Here is a 6,398-nt window from a genome sequence, read left to right on the forward strand (position 1 = left end):
GGAAAGGTGCTTTTTATTTCACGTCTTTTGGACAGAAGCAATGCAACACCCGCTGAGTGCAACGATTGAGCTTGAAAGATCAAAGACCATTTTTAATATAACTCCGACTGGATTCGTCTGAAAGAAGAAAGTCATATACACCTAGGATGCATCAGGGGTGAGTAAAATGCAGCCTAATTTTCATTTTTGGGTGAACTAACCCTTTAATGCAGTCTTCAGTGTCACATGATCCATCATACTAATAGGCTGATTTGGTTCTTATCACAGTTGAAAACAGCTTCTAAATTTTTGTGAAAACTGTGGTGCATTTTTTTCAGGATTCTTTGATTAATAGAAGGTTCAAAAGAACAGGATTTATTTGTTTTTTAAGTGTTAAAGTTTTTGTCACTTTAGATTAATTTAATGGATCCTTGCTGAATAAAAGTATACATTTATTTAAAAAAAAAAAGTTACTGACCCCAGACTTTTGAATGTTAGTGTATAAGCAGAATTTTGTAACCATTTCGCAATGAAAGAATATTACATATATTCTCTTTTTCTCTCTCTCTCTCTCTCTCTGTTTGTTTGTTCAGGTGGGAGTAAAAGGAAACCCACAAGGTTTTAACAGAGGCCTTGATTGTGATGTAATAGTGGCAGAGGTCAGTCATAACCATTATAACTGATAAAGCAGTGATGAATTTAAAGGGGTCATATGATGCGATTTCATGTTTTCCTTTGTCTTTGAAGTGTTAAAAGCTGTTCGTGCATACAGAAGATCCGTAAAGTTGCAAAGATTAAAGTCTCAAACCCAAAGAGATATTCTTTATAAACGTGAACGCTCAGCCACGCCTACCTAAAACACCTTGTTCAAACACACCCCCACATGTCTACGTCACAGTGTGGGAAGATTTGCATAACACTGCCCAGATGTTCACGCAAAGAAAGAAGGCGTAACTTTTATTCTTGCTGTAGTATTGCTGCCGCCGCCGCCATGTCGTGGAGACGCTGTGTGTTTAGTTGCGAAAGCCAAACAACTTTTGTTTGGCCTTCCAAAAGAGGACACGACTAGAAATCAGTGGTTAAGTTGTATTTACAACACTGTTCCAGAACAGTTTAACCCAAATATTCAGATGTGTCCAGCGCATTTTACGGAGGAAAGTTTCCTGAACCTAGTAAAGAGCATAACATTTCCGTCACATGCTTGAGGTATTCGGCCAATCACAACACACTAGATAGCTGGCCAATCAGAGCACACCTCGCTTTTCAGACCGATGAGCTTTGTAAAAATCTACACGTTTCAGAAAGGCGGGGCATAGAGGAGCAACAATAATGTATGTTATGTGGAAAATAATGTGTTTTTTAAACCTTAAACCGCATGAACACATTACATTACAGCAAATACACAAAATAATGTTGTTTTTACCAACGTCATATGACCCCTTTTAAAGTCAGTGATGATCAGTGCACTAAAAGAACATCTGTCTACACAAAAGGTCCGCTCCACTAGTCATAAACCAGATGAAATCTATGGAATGATTGAGCGTTTGTCACCAGGTACACGAAAGATTGAATTGTTTGGGAGACCACACAATGTGCAGCCTAACTGGTGAGACTTTTTTGATTTCCAAATCACTTTACGTGACTAAGTACATTTTTGAAGTAATCAGATGTGCTGTTCTCTTTATTACTAACTTGCTTGTTTTCTCTGATCGCTCTCATTCGCACCCTGTTTTGTTTTCCAGGATAACTCTTGGTAATCAATTGGATGGTATTCATCTTTTAGACCCTGAAGTAGTTGCCCGTTTTAAGAAGCGCTACCCTGACGGAGTCATCTCTAAACTTAAAAACATGTGAGGACTGGGCTAGTGAGAGAATGTACAGCTATTGGTTGAACTCTGCCACAGGATTCAAGACTCAAAGATAGTTTCAAACGACTGCTTCAGGAACAGACTTTCATACAACTTTCCTTTTTTTTAAATAAAAATACTAAACCACATTTTTTGTTATCTTTCTGTACAGACTGATTAATGATTTCACAGGTAATTCTTTAAAGACAACTTTTTTTTGTTAGAGCAGTATAGAAAACATACTTGTTTCTTTTTGAAAAACGGTTTTATTGTTTTTAATTATTTTTACAATCATCAGTAAAAACAACAGTTCATGTGCTGTTCTATTTTAATTTAGTTTGCTGTCTTTTTTTATTTGTTATAAAATTTTGTATATATAAAATTGATTTACACATTATTGCATACATAACACAAAAAAAAATCTTCTCTTTCATATTGTGACTTCAAAGGTGTAACAGTGTCTTGTGAATTCTGTTCTTTTACTGGGTTAAGGCATAAAAATCCACTTTTAATGTTTAAAAAACACAAATTTGAACACATGTGCACACAACAACGTGAAGAAGTCCAGATTAGGCCTGTCGCAATAATCAATATATCGATTTATCGCACAATATATGTACATGACCTCAATAACTTTTGGTGACGCAATATATCGCCCATTTTATTTACATAAAAATTAATGTCACGTTTTTTGCATTCCACTTGTGCCTGTCTTGCAGCTTCTCGTACATAACGTGGTGCAGTTGGTGCTAGTTTAAAAAAATCCTGCTACAAACAAAGTTTAATCTGCAGATATGGCCTTGTTTAGGGATCTGTGCCTTTGTGCTTACGGACATCTGAATGCTAAGTAGTGATTGTGTTTTTCAGCAATAAAGTGCACCCTTAATTTACAGAGAAAAGAAGGTCAGGGAAAAATCTCCATACAAGTTATTTGTGAATTTTTATTTTTTCTACTTGTTACTTTGCACTTTTTGTTAGAAAATGTTTGTTTACTATTTAAGGTATCTAATATTTTGACTTAATTTTCATGATCTAAATATTCTTAAGAATTAAAAGTTGTTATTTTTAGAAAGTGTGTAGGCCTTCTTGCATTATTATGCTGCTATATTATGGTTATATATTCAGTGGCATAAAATTGTCTTAAAATGACAATAATATCGTTTATTGCATTTATTTCTGGGGCAATATATTGCACAACAAAAAGTTGTTATCTTGACAGGCTTAGTCCAGGTACACATCATTAGCATATAAAAACTTTTTTTTTTCAAACATGTAACAGAAGCAATGAGTGGATCACAACAAACATCTCCATTCACTTGATTGGTTTTATACATGCAATAAGAAAAAACTTTTTAAAAAGATTGAAAAAACAGGCCATCTTCATATTAATACATTAGTTGGTAAGATTTAACTTACATAAAGTCCATGAAGCAACCATCTTTAATAGAATTGTTCCAAAAACACTTCTCAAGCTAAATTTGTTTATGGACAGGGCATATTTCAAGAAGCCCTGAAATCTAAACATAATAAAAAAAATGTAATTAAAGTTAGAGCTGTGCACACTATGTTAATGGACCTTGATGCAGTTGTAGGGCAGAGAAAATGGCACTTACATAGAAAGAAAAATAAGCTTTACAAACCTTTCTGTTTATGTTAAAAAAAAAGAAACATTCAGTTGCTTTACAGTAACAGTACACACTGAATTTATGACCAGCAAGGCAAAGTGTGGTTGACTTTATTAGGTAGACTGCTATTCATCAACGTATCCTACTGAACAAATTTATATCTGGCTCAAAAAACCCAGTTGCATTAAGATGTCAGTGTCTCCTCAGATAAAACCAGTATCCAGTTCAGATACTGCAGATGCATGTATGGCAGAGGCTGTGGAGGGCAAATGCTACAGGCTAGGAAAAAAAGCACTTATTGGTTATCATGTAAACATACTGTAACTCTTAAGAATGTTTCATAATATCCCCTTTCACCAAATTACACTCAGCTGTACCATTTTACACTCGTTGCTGTATTGTTAAATTAGAGAAATTCAGACACTTATCTTGACATTGTTACAACAATGCATACAGCTGTCCACAGGCATGCAAGGAGAGACAAACTTCCATGCTGCTTGTTCCTCCTAATGGCTCATCATCCAGTTCCCCGCAAAAACTCTCCAATAAAGGACTTTAACTGGACTGGGGCTGTAAATCGGAAGTTTACTTTTCAAGGATTTTCCAGAGACCGCCTAAAGAACAAAGTTAGTATGTGGCATCCACTGCATTGATGTTGCTATCCATCTGGTGTCGAAGTGAGAGCCGAGCCTTGTGGGAAAAATAGGCCTGTGGGTAACTCAGACTGCTGCTGCTGTCCCCTTCACTGCCCCAGGAAGTAGTGGAACACAGCCGAGGTTTCACCTCTTCACTTGCTACTGCTGAATAAGCAGAAAAGAAAATAATAATATAATTATCTCACTTCATAAAAACATAAAAATATATAAAAATCTCAAATAAAAAGAATATGAAACATATATAATTGTCACACCTTACAAAATAATAATAAATACTAAAAATAAAATGTTAATGCACTTATAAATGCAGTTAAAAAAATGCATTTATAATATATATATATTACAAATGCAGGGTTTTTTTCAAATATAATACATATATATATATACAGTGGGGAAAAAAAGTATTTAGTCAGCCACCAATTGTGCAAGTTCTCCCACTTAAAAAGATGAGAGAGGCCTGTAATTTTCATCATAGGTATACCTCAACTATGAGAGACAAAATGAGAAAAAAAATCCAGAAAATCACATTGGAGGATTTTTAAAGAATTTATTTGCAAATTATGGTCGAAAATAAGTATTTGGTCAATAACAAAAGTTCAAGTTTGTGACGAAAAGCGTAAGAAAAAAGGCCCAGACAAGTGGATGGGGAGGCATAAGAACAGAAAATGTTGTGGTTTCTTTCCTCTTGGTTCAATTTTTGGTTAGGTTCTTGCCCAGAGACCCAGAAATGATGTAAATGTGTACGATTTAGAGCTAAGTTGTTTACTAGTGATGTAGACATGCACTTATAAATACTACAAGCAATTTCTTGTAGACACAAACTCATACACACACACACATCCTTATAGGGTATTTAATCTAGACTTGTGACCTAACATGATGACCCGCTCCATGTCATTTACTAAACACTGTGAGATGTGTTTGAGTATCTTTATGCCTGTGTTTAGTCTTTTATAGGTTAAGTACACTCTGGAGGACTGCTGCTTTAAACAGATAGGCATTCTATAGTTATGACGCTTCACTTATGACACTCCTACATCCCCAGCCTCTTTTCTGAGAATAAGACACTGGCTATGCACACATTCAATTACACACCCTCAGAAACAAACCAGGGCTGTCAGTTTCATTTGTCATTAATTTAGAGCTCCGCAGCATTTTCCCTGGATCTGCAGACTGTGAATTGCAGCACTGCATAGGGTGAATGCCTTTTCAATCATTTCAACCACACTGCTTTTTTCCCTCAACAAGCTTGTGTATTCATTAAAGTCTCCACCAAGTCTTCCTTCTTTTTAGTGTCAGTAGTTTTCAGTTTCATTTTCTGTAGTATGTTCTTATAAAGACTATATGAGTGGCTGATGGCCCTTTTTGGCGTCCTATAAATAAAAATAGACTTTTGACCTTGCATGTGATTTATGTTCTTTCAGGAAGTTCATAAATTTGAGTGTTGATTTGTAAAACATGCCCATTCAAAGTGAGGGGGCACGTGCCCCCTTAGATTTTTGCGCCAAGTGGATTTTGAATGCAGCTTCCAAAAGACAAAAAATAGCCGAATTATATTTTTTATATTTGATACAATCACACCGGTGTGATTAAATCGTTCAGTGCGGCACAGCATCAGCATTATAACCAATCACACACGATTCTGTTGAGCTTAAGAATGCTATAACCAATCAGAGGCGTTCAGGTGAGTGCGGTGTTTCGTTCACGTGCTCGCTGACTGAATTATCTGGCAAATGCTCTTATCAGAAACAACAAAGTGCAGATGTGCGTACGAAAAATGTAAGTAATATATTCATTTAACAGTGTGAACAGCTTCAGTGATCATAATGGGAGTTTTTGAGAGCGCCTGAACTCTGGCTAGACTGAATGAAAATGTTATTTGATAATGTAAATGTTCTTTACTCTCTGTAAAATGAAAGTGTTATCATTAGTAACGTACAATATTGTTATTAAATTCACATTAAAGGCAAAGTCAGTCGTATTAAAAATATTTTATGGCATAACACCCATATCTGGTACTTAAGTAAAAAGTCGGGTTTTTATGTGTAGTTAATAGATTACACTATTAGTCTACTTTGCCCATCACCATTTATTGATCAAATACCAATCTATAAAGGTGCAAAACGCATTTACCTAGGCTACACATATTTGAAAATCGAGATATTTCCTAATATAGTTAACACGTTTGGAAATATTTCCAATAAAAAGGAAATAAATAAATAAAGCATAATCCTATATCATAAATCATATATAACCTATATCATAAAGTATAATACCCCCCCCCCCCCCCC

The 6,398-nt window shown here is 35.2% G+C and overlaps 1 protein-coding gene across 3 annotated transcripts in view; it reads left to right on the forward strand.

Annotated features, from left to right (window-relative positions):
* Window positions 1–1,957, forward strand: part of LOC107595277 (N6-adenosine-methyltransferase subunit METTL3) — a 10,157-nt gene extending 8,200 nt beyond the window's left edge. For all 3 annotated transcript variants that reach the window (XM_016285628.1, XM_016285627.1, XM_016285626.1), the window contains exon 13: window positions 1,867–1,957. The gene's annotated coding sequence lies outside the window, so the exon portion shown is untranslated. The remainder of the gene's footprint in view (window positions 1–1,866) is intronic.
* Window positions 1,958–6,398: the final 4,441 nt, after the last annotated feature.

The sequence above is a fragment of the Sinocyclocheilus grahami genome, unplaced genomic scaffold (assembly GCF_001515645.1).
Source record: "Sinocyclocheilus grahami isolate Dianchi unplaced genomic scaffold, SAMN03320097.WGS_v1.1 scaffold200.1, whole genome shotgun sequence".
In the NCBI taxonomy this organism is placed as follows: domain Eukaryota; kingdom Metazoa; phylum Chordata; class Actinopteri; order Cypriniformes; family Cyprinidae; genus Sinocyclocheilus; species Sinocyclocheilus grahami.